This window comes from Pelobates fuscus, chromosome 11 (genome assembly GCF_036172605.1).
Source record: "Pelobates fuscus isolate aPelFus1 chromosome 11, aPelFus1.pri, whole genome shotgun sequence".
Taxonomy (NCBI): Eukaryota; Metazoa; Chordata; class Amphibia; order Anura; family Pelobatidae; genus Pelobates; species Pelobates fuscus.
In genome coordinates, this window is record NC_086327.1 from 25,122,988 (window position 1) to 25,143,173 (window position 20,186).

Genomic DNA, 20,186 nt, shown 5'->3' on the forward strand with positions numbered 1-20,186 from the left:
TGAGTGTTCTAGAGAGACACGTTTTTTGTTGTGGTTGTTAAAGCATATTTAAATGGTTAAATAGAACATAAGGGGGTAGTGCCCAAGGACTCCAAAGACCATATGTGCTACAATGTGTCGCGTGTCTCTTTAAAATAAAGAGCTATTAAATATTCATTGCACTTTAGATGCACCATCTCTTAGCGCATACAGCTAATCATGTGGCTGCAATATATTAAACATCCAAACACGATCAGTATGTTAAGTTGTCGATTGGCTGAACATTAGAATGTGGAATACAATTGCTTTGGTTTGTGCTGAATGAGTGTCTCAAATCACGGGCTATTAAAAAAAGGCAGGGAATGTGTTCGAGAAAACACCTAGCTAATGAGAGAGACTTCAGGGATAATAGCCAGATTCAAACTGCCAGAAAGGCTTTACATACTCAAATAACTACATGTGTGCGTATATTATACACAAATATAGACACCTTCAAACGCTCCAGACAAGATTTCCAAATGGTTTAATATTTTTGGATAAACTTTTTTAAAAAATCACTTTTTTTTTTAAAACCACATTAAAAATACCTAAAAATATATCACATATAAAAATTATATAAAACATATAGAATACATATACAACAAAATTAAAATACTTTTCATAATTTTTAAAAGTTTATCCAAAAATATGAATTAATTTGGAAAGACCATCCAAAAAAAAAATGAAATGTTTTTTTGCAAAAGTAGTAGAGGCCTTGATCTGACATTGCAGATTTTTATGGTAGCCAAGAGCCTTAATCACAAAGTAAAGTATACATTTCTGTGATTACTCAATGACTTCTGAAACACATAATGATGTTATACTCGCAAACCAAAGCGGATTCAGAACGCGCATGATCAATATGTTACAGTTAGCACAGAGATTAACTTTTGACATTCCTCCTATTAGAAACCACTGCTAGATCATTATGTAGGTTACAGAGAGAATACTAGCCGATTTATTATACTATAATTATGACTATACATCATTAAAGGTAACTCTCATGGCTACCATTCCTGTTCGGATCTCCTACACAAATCAGACAGCTCTAATTGTGCTTTAAAAAATAAAAAAAATCATTAAAATGCAGAACATTTCCCCTTCAAAAAATAATTTTATAAAATACATTTATATATATATATATATATATATATATATATATATAAAATATGCTATAGCTTTTGGAGTACCCCTGGTCACATGATTACTGTTTGTTTCCTAACATTAACTCCCAACCAAACTATTGTGAAACAGCGAGGCATAGTGGCAATATTAAAGGGACACTCCAAGCTCCATAACCACTACAGCGGGTTTTAGTGGTTATGGTTCCAGGAGTGTCCTGGATCCCTCCCTTGTAAGTAGTCAAATCATTTTAGGATTGAATTATTACGAGGTCTGCCAGGAACCGCTCTCTACTTTCTCTAAGGTTCAGGATCCTCCGCCAGCTATCCTGAGCTAAATTCTACAGTGCCAATCGGGCTTAGGTCAGTGAAGAGCATTTCCAGCTCCCGCCCTCCGATAATACTGCTATAGGTCAATTAGGGCAGAAGGAGGAGATGCCAAAAGACTGATATTTCGTGCTGCTTTGTATATGTACAGGGCTGTATTCACCACAAGGAAGACAAGGCATTTGCCTAGGGCGGCACTCTCAGGGGGCTGCAAAAAACACAGCCCCAAGTGCCCAGTCAAATGCCTTGTGTCCTGGGGGGCCCAAGAGCTGGCGGCCACCTTAAAGCCCCCCCAGGTGTTAAACTACTAATATTCTATCCGGGCGGCAAGGAAGCTATGTCCTTTTAAATTAAAAAATATATATATTAATAATTGGTAAGTGTATGAGAATGTGTGTGTGTGTGTGTCTGTCAGTGAGTGTATTTGTGTCTCAGTGAGTGTGTGTATGTGTGTGTGTCGGTCATTGTGAGTGTGTCTGTCAGTCAAAAAAGTGGCCTTGATACGAACTGGTGGGCCAAATTTAGAAATTTATTCGTGCCAAGGGTAGCACAAATCCAAAATACACCACTGTACATATATGTAAATAATACACCGGGAAGCTGCAGACAATTCTAAAACAAATATTTGTTAGGCGTCCAGCCGGCCCTAGGCTAGGCTTTGGCGACCCAGTGGCATATACTGATGGTAGGCAATTAACCATTAGTCACCAATTATAGCTCATAATTGCTATGCATGTTGGTAGCACAGGCAGAAATCTGTCATTCACAATGTAAGGGAGCAGAAAGTTGTACAATATAATGCTTTGTTAAGCAAATAAAAAAAGACAGCCTGTAATTTCTATAATTAATAAAGGTCAGTCCTTAAGGCATATCAGATGAACTTCGGAAATGTCTAGAACTGCTCTGACCGATCTATAAGCTGTGCTTGAGAAAGTAGCAAGGTTATTTTTAACTTTGGTGGCAGTGCAGATTGATGCGCCTCCTTCCCCCCCCCCCCCCCCCCCCATTTTATCCTATGGGGACATATTCACGGATCACTGTCTAGCTCCATGAACTATAAAACAATATTAAAAAATGTAAGCTTATTTGAAACACAATGAAGCTGACAATTAGAATGTGCACTGCAGTCAACTTATGTATCACCAGATACTGGAATGGTCTTCCACCAGACATTACTGTGACGGACCGCCTGGCACCCCGACAGGGTACCTCCGTCAATTGCTGCTTCCTAGTACTTGCAAGCACCATAAGCACTGCACTGGAACACCATAACCACTGTAAACCCCACAAACCGCCGCAGCTTGGTTGGGGTCTCGCTGTCCTCCACCCACCCTGGACCCAAGACCAGCATCCAGCTTCCAGTAGGTAGACCTCTCCTAGTCCAGAGAGCGAAGCAGGCTGCTCTTTTAAGAGCAAGTGTTGTGATCCAAGGGAGTATACTGATTATAGCAATCCCCAGATTGTGAATATAGCTCTCCAATCCCCCAAACATGAGCCTAAACTGCAGTGGCGTACACATGACCCATGGGGCCCGGTGCTAAAATTGTACGCGATATGTACGCCAGTGCATGCAGATGCACACACACTTAAAGGACCACTATAGTGCCAGGAAAACATACTCGTTTTCCTGGCACTATAGTGCCCTGAGGGTGCCCCCACCCTCAGGGTCCCCCTCCCGCCGGGCTCTGGAGAGAGGAAGGGGTTAAAATCTTACCTCTCTCCAGCGCCGGGCAGGGAGCTTTCCTCCTCCTTCCTAGCAACATCATCGGCTGAATGCGCATGCCTCTGGACCTGAGAGTAAACCACAGTAGAAACAAATACAATCACATTGGCTCTCAGGTCCAGGACACTCCCATACAAACTCAGATAATCCCTTCTCTGTGCCTGGGAGATAATTGGAATCAGGAACTGTCCTAATCTAATCCAATTATCTCCAAGCACAGTAAAAAAAAAAAAAAAAAAAACCTTTTTCCCCAAACACCCCAAAAGTACCCTAAAAATACATAAAACCACCACAAAAGTTACATTCCCTGATAGCCCTGATCTGGGTGACCAACATATCCAAAAATCACCCAAATCGCTTCAGGGGTTCGGGATTTCCGTGGAAGTCATAATTTTGACCGACCGTGCACATGATCCTATGCCTAAAACAGTTCCAGGAAATCAGGGCTAACAGTCGGTCTCTCTGTCTGGAGTACAAAAGTACATAACTCACATGAACAGAGCCTTTTAAAAGAGGTGGGTCAGTCATTGAAGGGGCCTGTCTGGAAGCCTGCTCACTGAAGGAGCCTCTCTGGAGGCCTACTCACTGAAAGGACCTGTCTACAAGAACGAGTGCCTGTTCACAGAGTGAGCGCTCTGCTGCCCAAGGATGAAATGCCAATTGGGGACATTTCCCTAGCGGCAGAACACAAGGGAACAAACCTGTGTTAGCAGGACACAAATCCCAGCCTCATTTGTGTCCCTTCCCCCACCAGCCCCATTGTGTGACTCTTTCTCCCAGACCCTTTTTGTGTCTCTTTGCCCACCCTAGCTCTTTTATGTGTCTCTTTCTAGAGCCAATAGGTTTATTCACCAAATTCATTTTAGTGAATAAAATCTGAATGTCAAAATAGCCAAGTTGTGTCTATAGCCTATGAAGGATTTTTCCAAGCCTACTGTTTTAGTCTCGGTTTTGCCATTCAGATCGAATTTGCAGCAATGTGGAGTTACTGAAAAACCCTGTAAAATGTTAAAAGAAAAACGTCACCATCTTTTTCTCCTTATCCTCTGAGCTCCTGTTTGTAGCAGGACTCTTGAAATGACAAAAATAAAACTGTTTCTACATGATTCACAGTGAAAAAATGCGGCTTAATTGAAATAAAAACCAAAGTAGTATTTTATAACACCCTGGTTTGACAATATTTTGACACGTGCATTTCCTGTAAGTGTTGTTGTTTCTGTATCCAGTTTACAAATACCTGCTGTGACTTTAAGGGAACTTTATTTTTGCCAGATTTCATGTAACGTAGAGCACGCGGCAGCAAGTACAAACGCACTCTGCAACTCTACTCCACTAATAGCTAATTCATCTGTGTGGAGTTACAGCTGTAAAAGTCTTCACTATAGAGCACCAGGGTTGGGAGGGTCAACAAGTCTGGTAATTCAGTTGCTTAGAATTTCAAGTGTCACTTTTAAGAGTCAGATTGGATATTCAAATAAACGTGTGTGTCTTCTAAATTTATAAATAGATTCCTAGTTAATCAATCAGTCGTAATGTATAGATCTTCAGGGTAATTTGTGTAAAAAGGTGTGAGCTAGGGTCTGCTGTAGCATGTTCTTCCCAAATGATGCCTTCACAGGCACACAGCGTATCGTGTATATGCAACATCTTATGCATGTACTGCCCTGTATGTCCAATCTGACTCTCAGAAGTGAGGCTTGAAATTCTAAACAACTGAATTACCAGACTTTTTGACTCTCCCTCCCAACCCTAGTGGTCTTTAGTGAAGACTTTTACAGCTATAGCGCCACACAGATGAATCTGCTATTAGCGGTGCTGCCCCGTGCGGGCGGGTGGCCGGTCACTCCCATGCTTCCCCATGCGGGCGGGTGGTTGGTTGGCTTCCATGCTGCCCCGTGCGAGCGGGTGGCCTGCCGGCTCCCATGCTGCCCCGTGCTTCCCTAAAGGGCTGCCAGGACAAAATACCAGGCGCAAGTTGGTGCCTGGGATTTGTCGAGCCCTGTCCTAAATTATCTTGTCTGTACCTCACCAAGACAGTCCTGTGTTTCTACTTATGCCCTCAAAGTTTAATTTGTTTAAATAGCTGCATTCACCTGTGTTCCTGGGCCTCAGTAACCAAATATGAACCCCCATGACCCAGCATAGTTCTTCAAAGTTGGCAACATGCGTATTAAACCTTCTTCTATCGAAATATTTCCGTGATTTTTTTGTTTCTTGCCAAATCAAAAAAAAAACTCTCAGGACAGTTTGTAGCAAATTTTGCCAGAGACTGTCACTCAGACAGGTCACATTCAGCTCTGCACACCAAACTAGACATACCTGTAGCAATTAGCAACTTGACTCCAGTGTGAATACATAGGTGTGAGGTCAGCAATAGACTTAGGTGAAGGTATTCGAAATAAAGTGATTTGTATCATGACTTTAGAAGGACCTACAAATTCAATGCATAAACCAGACAGGACACAGATTATCTTATTTCTGGGTTTTACTGTTTAAGAAAAGATTGTCCCTTCCCAGTCCATTCCAAAAATTGCTAAATTTCACTCATTGTGGCATGGAGCTGACCACTTTCTGCTTGGCAGCCAACCAAAGGAAGTAAGGGGGGTGAGGATTGGGGGTGGGGTGGATTGATTGTCAACCAATCTGCTTTTGTATCCAGGTATGTCTCTAATCTGCTGGGCATTACATTAGTTAAATTGCACCAGCTGCCTCAGAGAATTTTACATTAAAGGACCACTTTAGTGTCAGGAAAACATACTCGTTTTCCTGGCACTATAGTGCCCTCAGGGTGCCTCCACCCTCAGGGTCCCACTCCCGTGGCGCTGAAGGGGGAGCAAGGGGTTAATCCCTTACTTTTTTTCCAGCGCCCGGCTCCCTCGGGGCAGGGACTCTCCTCCCTCTTCTTCCGTCATTGTCTGAATGCGCATGCGCGGCAAGAGCCGCGCGCGCATTCAGCCAGTCTCATAGGAAAGGACGCTGACGTCTTCTCACTGTGAAAATCACAGTGAGAAGCGTGGAAGCGCCTCTAGCGGCTGTCAATGAGACAGCCACTAGAGGCTGGATTAACCCATAGGTAAACATAGCAGTTTCTCTGAAACTGCTATGTTTACTGCAAAAAGGGTTAAACCTAGCTGGACCTGGCACCCAGACCACTTCATTAAGCTGAAGTGGTCTGGGTGCCTATAGTGGTCCTTTAATTAAAACATTCAATTATTAGCGGTTTTAACACTTCTTACAAACAACTGTTCAGAAGTTTTTATGTATTTAAATAGCTGTCATTACCTGTTTTTTTTGTGCTGAGAACATATTTCACAGCATGCACAAGACAGGCATGAGGCTTTGTCCACTCAGTAGACACCTCTGATGATGACCTCAAAGTAGGAAGATGCCCTGTCTAATTTGAGGCACTACTTACATTCCAACGAGAACCCATCAATTCTGTGGTGGTGGTGGTGGTGAGGGGGGGGGAGTCCTATTCAGGGGCGGACTGACCGGTCGGGCACTTCGGACATGGCATCAGGGGGCCCGCCCGCCCCTTTAAAGGCGGCTGCAGCTTCTCACCTCTCCTCCTCTGTAGCGCTCGCCGGTCCGCGGTGCCCGGCCAGAGTGATAGGAAGGTGCACACTGAGTGTGCACCTTCCTGTCAGTCCGGCCGGGTACAGGAAACAGAAAACGCGCGGAACAGGAGTTTCTGTTTCCTGTACCCGGCCGGACTGACAGGAAGGTGCACACTCAGTGTGCATCTTCCTATCACTCCGGCCGGGCACCGGACCGGACAGCAGCTCGGCCACGCTACAGAGGAGGGGGTGGGTAAGAACAGAGAGGGAGGGGAATGAACAGAGAGGGAGGGAGGGGAATGAACAGAGAGGGAGGGGGGGGGGGTGAACAGAGAGGGGGGTGGGGGGGATGAACAGAGAGGGGGGGTGGGGGGGATGAACAGAGAGGGGTGGTGGGGGGGAATGAACAGAGAGGGGGGGGATGAACAGAGAGGGGGGGAATGAACAGAGAGGGGGGATGAACAGAGAGGGGGGAATAAACAGGGAGGGGGATGAACAGGGGGGGGAATAACAGAGAGGGAGGGGGGGAATGAACAGAGAGGGGGAGAAATGAACAGAGAGGGAGGGGAGGGGGGTAAGAAGAAAGAGGGAGGGGATGGGTAAGAAGAAAGAGGGAGGGGGGTAAGAAGAGAGAGGGAGGGGGGTAAGAAGAGAGAGGGAGGGGGGGTAAGAAGAGAGAGGGAGGGGGGTAAGAAGAGAGAGGGAGGGGGGGTAAGAAGAGAGAGGGAGGGGGGTAAGAAGAGAGAGGGAGGGGGGGTAAGAAGAGAGAGGGAGGGGGGTAAGAAGAGGGAGGGGGGTAAGAAGAGAGAGGGGGGTAAGAAGAGAGAGGGGGGTAAGAAGAGAGAGGGGGGGTAAGAAGAGAGGGGGGTAGGAAGAGGGGGGGTAAGAAGAGAGAGGGAGGGTAAGAAGAGAGCGGGAGGGGGGTAAGAAGAGAGAGGGGGGTAAGAAGAGAGAGGGAGGGGGTAAGAAGAGAGAGGGAGGGGGGTAAGAAGAGAGAGGGAGGGGGGTAAGAAGAGAGAGGGGGGGTTAGGAGAAGAGAAGGAGGGGGTAAGAAGAGAGAGAAGGGGGGTAAGAAGAGAGGGAGGGGGTAAGAAGAGGGGGGAGGGGAGTAAGAAGAGGGAGGAGTAAGAAGAGGGGGGAGTAAGAAGGGGGGTAAGAAGAGAGTGAGGGGGGAGTAAGAAGAGGGGGAGTAAGAGGAGGGCAATTGCCCCCTCCCCTGTCCGCAGGCACCGTGCTGGCAGCCGGCAGGGGAGGGAGGAAGAGAGGACCCGGGAGCTCAGCCTGCAGCTCCTCTGGGTCCTTCTTGCACGAGCACAGATCGTTGCCGCGGTTACCACGGCAACGTTACGGCTCTTGCGAGAGTAAACTCTAGCCCTGGAGCTACGGGCTAGAGTTCACTCTCAACACTGTGACCACCAGGGATTCCTGGTGGTCGCAGTGGTGAGAGTGAACTCTAGCCCCATAAACACACTGCCCCCACACACCATACACATTCACACACTGCCCACCATACACCCACACACACCATACACATTTACACACATTGCCACACACACACATACACTGCCCATCCATACACACACAGCCCCCATACTAACATTGCCACACACATACACAGCCCCCTCATACACACATTGCCCCACACACCCTACACATTCACACACTACACCCCCTCACACACACTGAACCTTTCACACACACTGCACCCCTTACACATTGCACCACTGCTCCTATACCCTACTACAGCCTCATATCCCAGCAGACTGTTCTTAAACGGTTTGACTACTTACTCTGAAAGGGGGGTCCGGCCCTCCTGGCACCATAACGACTACACAGAGCAGTAGTGGTTATTGTGCATGGATTATTTCTACAAGTGCCCCAGTAGCCAGCAAGCCAGCCAGCCCACAGGCCGGCCAGCCAGCCAGCCAGCCAGCCCACAGGCCACCAGTTAGGCTTACAGCCAGCAAGCCCGCAGCCTGCCAACCGCAGCCAGCAAGCCACAGCCAGCAAGCCAACAGCCTGCCAGCCGCAGCCAGCAAGCCAACAGCCTGCCAGCCACAGCCAGCAAGCCCACAGCCTGCCGGCAGTAGCCAGCAAGCCCACAGCCTGCCGGCAGTAGCCAGCAAGCCCACAGCCTGCCAGCAAGCCCACAGCCTGCCAGCCGCAGCCAGTAAGCCCACAGCCTGCCAGCAAGCCCACAGACTGCCAGCCAGCAACAGTAATTAAGGTAAGAGGAGCTAACTTGGCCTAGGTATCAGCAAGCTATGTTGTGTTGCTATATTGTGAATAGGAACCAGAGTGTTGGAGAGACCCCCCTCCAGGCCCCTTTAGACTCCATTGTAGTCTCTAATGGGACCTGGAGGAAATTCTTTCTAACACACTCTCTAAAGGACACTGAGATAGACTCTGCTAGAAAGACCCCCCTCCATGGCCCATTAGCCCTCAATTGTAGTCTCTACTGGGGCCTCGAAGGGATTATTGCACTTTTGTTCCTTGTGTCTAAAGATTGTGTAGGGTGTGGCTGGAGGCGGTGCATGGAGGCGGGACATGGGTGGCGGTTGCTGCGGAGTATGGGTGGGGCCTGTAAGGGGGCCCTTGATTTATTTTGCCCGGGGGCCCTGAGGGTTCTCAGTCCGCCCCTGGTCCTATTTGCCCTAAACTATCACTTTCTTCTCTCCCATAACAAACTTTAAAAGCAAACATGTGTTCCTATAGACTAGAGGTTAGTCACAGATTGGCAATTATCAGCTTATGCAACTATGAATGGTTTTGTGAGAGCTCCACCTGACATATGTGAGTATTTATCTCAGGTGTAGCCAACAGATACATCTCCAGCCAATGTGGATTTTAATTTCCTGTGATGCTTTGCCAGCTTATAAAACTTCCAAATACATGGTATCGCAAAGGATCATATAGCTGTAATTCATTGACAGATCAACCTGTGGGCTGTCCCTTGTCTATCTCATTATGAAAAGCCCATTCTGCCCTTCTCTCAGCTAAGTTCCAGCCATGTCCATGGGAGAGATTCCATTGTTGGAGTTTATCCCATGGACACTAGCTTGGGGTATTATTTCTAACGTAACAGATTTTCCGATGACCACAGGTATATTAATTGCATTTTATCCACTGCAGACTCCATTTGAAAAACGGTTCATAGTTTGATGACACATCCAGTTATAAAAGATATAACCCACATTAATAAAAAATATCTGTTTAACATCTCTTTTCATACATAGTAATTTCTAACTGGATGATAATGGGGCGAATGGAAATAGAAAAGTCTACAACTTCCAAAACAGGTTGTAGAATCGATTACACAAGGGTTAAATTAAAGACATTGAATGCACTCATCACAGCGGTAATTTGGGACCACTCTTACTGCTCAAGGCTACAGAGAGAAGGGTGGGCGTCCTATAACTCGGATACACGGTATGCACAGCTTAACACAAGACAGGCCCTGACCTGCTCACATTGCAGTCTTGCAGTGAAGGGCGAGTACTATGGTTTACAGGAAATTCCACGGCCGACCATAACCTTTCATAAAATGTTAGTTTTCCTTATATTCTATACTTGTGGTTTTACAGCAATGAAGAATTTAGGGATTTCCAAATTCTGTTTCATGGGGGGGGGGGGGGGGGGAATAAAAAAAAAAAATCTGAAAGTTTGGGAATTCCTGATAATTGCTTTAAGAACGAATGTCCTTTTAATTTTAGATGAATTATTTGTGATGAATTAGGAAACTGCTCAGTATAAAGAATGTGAAACATGGAACATTATGGTCAAAGATCTAAAATAATGTATCCTAGGCCACAGTGGCAGTAAAAATCACAACAAAGCTGGCATCCAGACTGGGCGGTTGTGCTGAACCTCAGCTCCCGCTATACTCAACACTTTCTGGGGGTAATTCCCCGAAAAACCGGCACAATCGCCCACTGGAGGGCAGCTATAATGATGGGGACACCCGGAGGAATCACCCGACACCAAAACCAAGCCTGTAACCTAGTGGTGTATCTTGGATTTGTGCTGCCCTAGGCACGACTAAATTCAGACACCCCCCTAATCTAAATTTGCCCCACCACTTCGTGTCAAGGCCACTTTTTTGAATGACAGACGCATGCCCTCATTGGCACATGCACTGACGTACACTCACTGACAGATATATAGTTATTGGCGCACGCATACAGTCATTGGCACGCACACTGTTTAAACAACCCACACTTTCAATGACAGACACATACACACACTGACACGAACATCCTCACTAATTTGACAGACACACACATTCACTCACAAACACACCGACAGTACTGGGTAGTCATTAGCTATCTGTAAGAGCAGATTATTACTGTACCCTGGTATGGTAGATAAGGGGTGCTGATGATGCATGCCTGCGATAATTCAAAAACCCCAGTAAGGCAGTTGAGAGGAGGTGGGGGGGAGGAGAAAATGAATGTCCCTGATTAAAAAAAGATTAAGGGAGTATGTACCCCGGCTGCAGCGGGCAGATCCCGCAAGAATGGGGTATATGAACAGAATAGGGTGCAGTGGGGCAGATTGTGGTATATGGGCAGGTTGGAAAGCAGTAAAGCATAGGTGCAGATTTGGGGGCAGAATAGTAGATGGGGCAGTAGAGTAGATGGGAGGTAGCTGGGGCAGATTTGGGGGCAGTAGAGTAGATGGGGGTAGCTGGGGCAGATTTGGGGGGCAATAGAGTAGATGGGGTAGCTGGGGCAGATTTGGGGGCAGTAGAGTAAATGGGGGTAGCTGGGGCAGATTTGGGGGGCAATAGAGTAGATGGGGTAGCTGGGGCAGATTTGGGGGCAGTAGAGGAAATGGGGGTAGAGTAGATGGGGTAGCTGGGGCACATATGGGGCAGTAGAGTAGATGGGGTAGCTGGGGCAGATTAGGGGGCAGTGGAGTCGATGGGGGGTAGCTGGGGCAGATTTTGGGGCAGTGGAGTAGATGGGGGTAGCTGGGGCAGATTTGGGGGCAATAAAGTAGATGGGGTAGCTGGGGCAGATTTGGGGGCAGTAGAGTAAATGGGGGTAGCTGGGGCAGATTTGGGGCAGTAGAGTAAATGGGGTAGCTGGGGCACATATGGGGCAGTAGAGTAGATGGGGGTAGCTGGGGCAGATTTGGGGGCAGTAGAGTAAATGGGGGTAGATAGGGCAGTAGAGTAGATGGGGTAGCTGGGGCACATATGGGGCAGTAGAGTAGATGGGGTAGCTGGGGCAGATTAGGGGGCAGTGGAGTAGATAGGGGGTAGCTGGGGCAGATTTTGGGCAGTGGAGTAGATGGGGGGGTAGCCGGGGCAGATTAGGAAGCAGTAGAGTAGGTGGGGGGTAGCTGGGCAGATTAGGGGGCAGTGGAGTAGATGGGGGGTAGCTCACCCAGTAGCAGGTCTGTTTGGTTCTCTCCAGCGCAGCCCTCTCCTCCGCGCTCAGGGTAAATCCCATGACTGCTCGAGGGGTCCCGGAACCAGCAAGAGCGGGCAGGGAGGGGGTCCTGGTCCCAGCAGCGGATGTTCCCGGTGGGGAGGTGTCTGGGTGGGTGACTGTGCAGGTGGTCTATCTGTCTCAAGGGAGCTGAGCACTTCCTGCTCCCTCACGCACCGCCGGGGCCGGAGTGATGTCATATTCCAGCTCCTGGCGCGCGAGGGAGCAGGAAGTGCTCAGAGTATTGCGCTCCCTTGCTCCCCTCCCCCCCCCTCCCGTCTAAGCTTTAAGTCAGCTAAATGCCTGGGGAGGATCCAAGGGTGGCCGGCCGGTAACCTCTTGGCCTCCCCCAGACATGAGGCAAACAAGGCACTTGACTAAGCACTTAGGGCGGCGTTTCTTTGCCGCCCCCTGAAAGTGCCGCCCTAGGCGAATGCCTTGTTTGCCTCGTGCAAAATACAGCCCTGCTGTAACCACCCGGGACCCGACCACACACCCTGAGGTCTGTCGGAGGTCGAGCAGCGGGGAGACGGCCGCTCCCTGCACTGCCTGGCCCAGACACGGATCCCTCGGGGTTGCCATCACCTACCCCCCCCCCCTTCCTGGACCAACGGGGGTCATCTCGGTCCACAACAAGCAACAGAAGCAACAGGAGTGGCAGTCACAGGCGGATCACAGAGCCAGCTACATCAAAGCACAATGGCAGCCGAGCACATGGCGCACCCAAAATGGAGGCGACATGCACACCAAGTGAGCCATACTGCATGCCCGAAGCGGAATCCCACAGTGAGGACATGCGACGCCTAGAGGCCGCTTTCACCCGGTTCTGGCATGCCCTAAATGAGCAGCTGCAAGTACCTCAGGCAGCACAGCACACCCTGCTGGGACCAAGTGAGCTGCAACACCCCCACAGGGAAAAGAGTAAAGTACCACAGCACAGGCGGGCGGGATGCGGCAAAGGAGATGGGAGCAGAGGAAAGGGGCACCCTGTGTCGTACAGGGCCACAGCCCCCAAGCTACCAACCCGACAACTGCCGCGCAGGATGAGAATCCACCGCCGCTGGCGGCGACGTCGCAGCAAAAACACCGGCTATCCCTGGCCATAAAGAGACCCAGCCCAGAGACAGAGAGCCCGAGCTGACGGACTCACTATGCTGCCCATGCGTACCCACCAAACCGATCGCCCACCCGGGGTGAAGGCCCCCAGGGGTATTGCCCCTCAACAACAGCCGCACACATGGAGAAACTCCCGCCGCAGCCAAAGCAAGCACACACATACTCCAGTCAAGGGAATGGCATGGCACTACAGAGCACCCAAGCCTGCGGACTAATACTTACCCACACATGGGCCAGAGGTTGGAGGAGAAACCAACACGGCATCACCTTGGTTGCTGCTCACAGGGACATCCCCACGCTTGTTCTACCGCTGAGGGAAATCGGCTGACCGAGTACCCATTCCCGCAACTGGGACGTACAGTAGCTTAAAGGGGTCGTTGAGCGATTGCTGTACCTGCAAAGAGTCCCTTAACTTCACGCTGTTGCCATATATTACCTCCCACTCTATAATGAACTTACCTAAACAACTATCATCACTGCCGTTAATAGGGATCAGTTGATCCTGATGCTGGACTTACTGCTAGATTCCAGGGCTACCTGCCAGGGACATAACGCTGAGGGTCCATTGCCAGCACTCACGGCTGGCTTACCACATTGCTCGCCGCAACCGTAACGTTTATATGCCAGCCTGGTGGCTCTGATGTGCTGACTGATGCTCCTGCATGTATAGTAAAATAACTAGAATGTCCCTATATTAGAATGCTTTGCTTTTGTCTTAGTTTAACAACTCCTAGCCCACGACGGGCACACTACTATAACACTAACACGAAGGCAGACTTAACCCTATGTTGATAGCTTGTTATTGCATAATAGTCTACACAAGAGCAGCGCAACCTGTATGCACATCACACATAAGCCAACTACTGATACACTGCAAATCGTACTGCCACTCTACACCTATGTAGGTATAACTAATCTAGTACTGTTAAACGTTGACTATGTTATATTTTATTTTGTTTTACTTTAATCTAACGATTTCACTGTCTAGCCAGGCTTGTTATCATTACATAAAATGTGCAATCTCTTAAGCCACTGTCTAACCTTAGTACATCGTTAAACACGCTGTTGTTGCGTCTGTAGATAAACTTGTAAACAGCTATTTCAATTGAAGCATATTCTTGATTCACCTAAACCTGTTTAAACGCTAACAAGTCGTTACATCTGAATGTTAGACCTCTTAATTATCGTTACCTTTCCCATTTAAAAATGTATGCATACCCTACATGCGACAATACTGTTATAAAATGCTTACGGAAATCGAGCCTGCTGATGCTGTTGTGGCGATACAGGCACTGTTGTACCTACCTGCATACCAAAAATTAAAGAATAAAAAAAAAAGATAAAATAAAAAACAAAAAAATTAGCAACACAAACAAGAAAAAAAAAACATACTCTAAAATTAATTAAGATGACTGTACCTAAAGGAGGGCTCTCACTCAAATACTTTCGTCAGATACAACACTTAATTATATATTCCTTGTACCTCGGTTTCAATAGCACGTAGAATGTGTATCACTACGTAAACATGATTATTAAAAAAAAAGTTATGAAAGAGAAGAGTACTCTGATAAAACTGTACGACAAGAAAAAATAAATCCAGAAGAACAACTGTTGCCTGATTGAAATATATATGAGAAACCTTGATACAGGCGATTCTGGCACACAGGAATAGTAGACAAGAGATAAAGAAGACAGATACACGGTGAAATTAAGAAGCCAGGCAAAAAGTAGAAGAGTAATGAAGTATGCAAAGGAAAAATTAGGGTCGATGTAGAGTGATGGAATGAAGCTTGTACTGCAGGAGAAAAATTAAAGAGAATTAGGAGATGTTCCTACATCAAACATCAAGATAAAAGAAATGTTACTAAAAACAGAGCTTCATCTAGCACCTTCGGACTTTACTCTATGGGGAACTGGTGGAGGAATTTGGGATTCTATAAAGATGGAGGAGGATGTGAAGATTGGATTCCACTAAATAAATAGATCTCAAAAGGGTTAAATTCCAGAAAGCCCTACAAATCTTCTTGCTTTGTTCCAGATTCACAAAATGTATCTGTTAAGGCAGCTCAGGAATCCAGGATTCTGAAAACACATTTTAAAAAGCTCCTCAAGCCAAAAAAGTGACTGCAGTCGGTAGGAGTGGGCCGTGTTCCAGTTTTTGGATTATCAGAACGTCTTTTTCGCTTTATACTCATCAAATGTAATCATCACGGGAACTTTATCTAGAGGCGTTAGTGATTTTAAGGAGGGTTTGGCTGGGATAATCATGAAATTGACCCAAAAAATGTTCGGTCCTGGTCAACAAAAGGTGAAAAATAAAATTAAAAAAAAGAATAACGATTTTGGCCTCGGAGTATTTGAATAACAAGACATGTATATAAAATAATTTAATCATTTTTTATAATGGTAGACTTCTTAACCTTTCTCTACGAGGGCAACTTCCAGTGGAAAGTTAGTTCATATGTAGAACAAAAGTCTACCAGCCTTTTCACTATGGACCCATGGTTTAATTTTCTCCTCTTTGTAACAAGACAATATAGAACCCTATGGTGAACAGGGGTTTCGTAAAGCTACCATATATCAAGGGCTGGCAACACTGGTCCAATATCCAAAGACATGGCTGGGACATCTATAATACGGAAACAGTAAGTCATGGAATTCCAACAAAGTTACAGCAACAGTTTACCATCAAAGAATTTAAAGAAAATTACGCTCCAAAGGGTTAAGTACTGGACTTTCTTTATAGATCCATAAATCACTTCAAGGCAGCAACAGACAGGCACATTAAATAGAAGTGAATTTAGTTTTATGTTCCTTGAAAACACACAGCAACACCTTTCTTCCGCCAATCTTTGGTCCGTCACTCAGGTTTTTATGTCATGGTCAAGTGCAACCTGTTTCTGTCGGTCTATAGCGGCAGACACAGTCAAACTTCACAGCAGACGCTGCCACAGCTGCTTGCCAGATGTTTTACTTTGTTCTAAAAAGCAGCTGTCTGTTGTGATGGAAATAAGACATGGGAAACCTTGAGTTTTGGAGCAGTGTGCTCAGTAAAGCCCCCCCACGCCCCCAAAGTCACAGTCCATCTTAAAAAGAAATACTACATTTTTTATTTTTTTTTAAAAGCCTGCACGGTTCTAACAGCCCATAGGTCAGGTAAACAAAGGAGTGCGATCACCACGCTCGCACCTCATTATACAAGTTAAATAAGACAAAAATGTTAACGTTTATGGACGCCGAGGCAGAGTCTTGCTGGTACTGTGCTTTGGAGATCAAGATGAATGAGGAACGTGTGCTTTGCTTATAGCAGATGTACAATATCATCCTTTTAATAAAAAGCTGCCCACGTGTGGATAATATGATATTTTACATAGGGATACAGAGGAATTCCATGAATTAGCACTCTGGAATTTACTTAGGAATGCTCGGAAAGTCATCTCCACAGCTAGATGGCTTACGTGTTGGGGAACCAGGCTACAGCTCATCTAGATTCATAGAGGACTAAGCTAGCAGTACTCTGAAAATTTACAAAGGTGCTCCATAGCATAGACTTGTTGATTCATAATTCTCTGGTCAAAGGATTAGACTACACTTATCTTCTCTGCACGTGTTTAGTTAAAAAGAAATGCTGATATTAAAAAGGAACGGACACCTCCCAGGATTTTTAAGATTATAAACACTTAACTGCATACTTAACACGTTTATCAAGGTGAGGTGTGAAAAAAATAAATGAAGTGTAGATTAACATCTCCTGCGACTGGAAGCCTCCATTTTGACTACCTGTCAATTATTACTATATGTTATTATCATTATTGTTTTATTATTTATGTAAAGCCAGCAAATTCCGTAGCATCTGGCTGTAAGCAAAGAGGAAGCATACAGAGAAGTGGATACATTAAACATTGTTTTGATTTCTCCTCCTCATTTGCATTGTGTGCCCTGTCTGTGCCTGGACTGTAATATCATTTGCTAAATAGTTAATATAAATCTGGAAGAAAATAATATGAAACAAAAGGTTTACACAAGTTATAGGTGATTTCCATCAAAAAAGGCATTTCAACCTTTATGGCATTACGAAGCATACATATTTTAAAGGCAATAAATTAAAAAATAAAAGGAAAAAAAAATATTCCAAAGAATGTACCTATTTACAGCAAGTTGGATAACAAATACGAACTCTCTTCATTCCTGAAGAGTTCTTTAAAAGAAAAGACTGAATCTAACCTACGCGGGACAATTGAGAAACATTTTAATCTGTTATCATGGTGATCGAGGGAAACTTGGCCAATGCACTTACATGTGGGCTCATATAACAGGATCTCATAATGGATTCCTTATGGGGGGACTCTAACCATGATATCAAAATGTAAGCCTGTCAGGCAGGCTAACCTTGTTACATTGTGATTTATGAATCCAGTGATTTTTCCTTACTTGTTTTATCTCCTAAAAAAAAATAAAAAAAATATTCCAAACCAAAAAGAGACAAAATCAAATGTAAAGGGGAACGGTCACTTTCCTGGAAATTACATTGAACATCACTCATACCTTATTTAAAAACGTATTCATGAGATGTACTGTATTCTTTTAAATTTATATTTTTAAAAAAATGTAGATTTAATTCAGAAATGTACCTCATAATCCAGTTCAGTTCTGGCACAATTAAAGCACATTCTGCATTAGAGGAGGAGAAAGAGAGACATTTAGTTTGATTTATTTGATCCCAATATTTTGGTATTTTCTGGCGGCTGCAGAAAAGAAACAAAAACAAAGTATATGAGAACTTTGAGAACGGGCAAAAGCTTCGAGAAACTCAGTAGCTTGCCCTTCGGTTCATCCCCACTCATGTAATTAACATGCTCAGTATGTAATGAGAGATCTTTAAGTATGTAATATGAGAGATCTTTATTGGATATCTCAAATCAATATATATATAGTTCTTTGAGACCCACCCTACCCCAAAAATAGAACTCTAAAGAGGGACCTTTCCTCTTGCTTCATCTCACAGTCTATAGAGTAATATATTGTAAAGGGTCGAGAAGACACCCAGTGATACAAGTAAGAATATAGATATGCTACCCTTTTCTTCAAACTTCTGGAAAGACTTCTCTTTACCCGTATGTCTTACTTCCTCAATTCCAACGCTCTCCTTGACCCTCTTCACTCTGGCTTCCGCACTCTCCACTCTACTGAGACTGCTCTTATCAAAGTTACTAACTACCTAATCGCAGCTAAATCCAAAGACCACTACTCCATACTAATTCTTCTTGCTCTGTCTGCTGCCTTTGACACAGTTGATCTTGCTCTTCAAACTCTTCAATCACTCGGTCTCTGTGACTCTGTCCTTTTGTTGTTTTCCGCTTATCTCTCCTAACGCCCATTTAGTGTCTCCTTTTCTAATGATACCTTACCCATTCCTCCTGTCTCTGTTGGAGTTCCCCAAGGCCCTTCTATTTCCTCTTCTTACTGCTTCTCTTGGTAAACTTATTACCTCTTTTGTATTCCACTACCGCCTGTACGCTGATGACACCCAGCTCTCTCTCTCCTCCCTGGACCTCTCCCCTGCCGTCCTGCAACATGTCGCTGCTTGTCTTTCCTCCATCTCTGACTGGATGTTCTCCCACTTTCTGAAACTCAATCTCTCTAAAACTGAACTTCTTGTCTTTCCTCCTCCTAATACTGATCCTCCTCTCTTGCTCTCCCTTCAAGTTAGTGGTATCCCCATAAGTCCATCCTTGCAAGCATGCTGTCTTGGCATCACATTTGATTCTGGCCTCACCTTTGAGCCTCACATCCAGCATGTTGCCAAATCTTGTAGATTCCATCTTAAAAACATAGCCAGTATCCACCCCTTTCTTACACAAGATGCTACACAGGGAGCTTGTCCATGCTCTAGTAATCTCCCACATGAATTATTGTTACCCTCTCCTAATTGGTCTTCCCAGAAGCCGTATTGCGCCCTACAGTCTGTAATGAATGCTGCCGCCAGACTGAATTTCCTTGACATATGCACCGTCGTTATTCGGCAGGTGCCATTTTAGTTTACCTTAAATAAGACACTGACACCGAATTTATCTGTTGGATTATAACGTCCACAGCTTTATTAATTATTAAATATGTAAATAAATAAATTAACAATTTAGGGTCATTGTCCATCTAACATTATATTACTATCCCCCCGTACAATACCCCTGACAATGACCCTATCTTTTGAACAATAATTAACATTCACTTAACATATAACCAGAAACACACGGCCTACCAGAGAGGCCCCAAAACCATCTGTTAACTGTAGGGGTGTACCCAGACACCCCTACCCCCTAGGTTCGTAGCCACCGAAGAGCTTGAACCTACCAACATCTAATCCATCTGGCCTACTCCAGCCTAGGCCTTGGCCTGTCCATTCCCAATTCCATCTAACTCCTGGCTTTAACACGCCCTGTTCCCGCCGCTGTGACCAAACGGGATCAAACTCAACTATAGGGAGGGAGGGTGGGACAAGTGACAGGTCAGTGCAATTCAGATTAACTGGCTCCTCACTTAAGATGGCCGCCTATTTACACTACCTGACTCCTCCCCTACTTAGCCCCGCCCTGAACATCCCAAACCTTTCCACCTGCCTACTTCCTGGCCTTGTCAAGGCCCACTCCCCTGTTTCACTGTTCCATGGGCTTCACTCCTGTTGTTCCTCTCACACCTTACACTGGCTTCCTGTATCCTATAGAAGTCAATTCTAACCCATACCTATAAAGCACTGAACAATTCTAGTCTCTCATATCTCATCACAGATCCATAGGTATGCCCCTTCTCGGTCTCTCCGCTCTGCCCGTGACCTTCTCCTGTCCGCTGCTCACACCCGTATGGCTAACTCACGCTTGCAGAACTTCTCGCG

General features: G+C 45.7%; 1 protein-coding gene and 1 long non-coding RNA gene across 3 annotated transcripts in view; one reads left to right on the forward strand and one right to left on the reverse strand.

Moving 5' to 3' along the window:
* NTF4 (neurotrophin 4) overlaps window positions 1–20,186 on the reverse strand; it is an 87,451-nt gene that overhangs the window by 51,102 nt on the left and 16,163 nt on the right. Inside the window, exon 1 of one of the 2 annotated variants that reach the window (XM_063436279.1) lies at window positions 17,929–17,975. The exons of the other annotated variant lie outside the window; for it this stretch is intronic. The gene's annotated coding sequence lies outside the window, so the exon portion shown is untranslated. Of the gene's footprint in view, window positions 1–17,928; window positions 17,976–20,186 lie in introns of those variants that run through there. 2 annotated transcript variants of the gene reach the window in all.
* The window catches only part of LOC134577512 (uncharacterized), a 747,008-nt gene that overhangs the window by 34,018 nt on the left and 692,804 nt on the right, over window positions 1–20,186 (forward strand). The window lies entirely within an intron of this gene.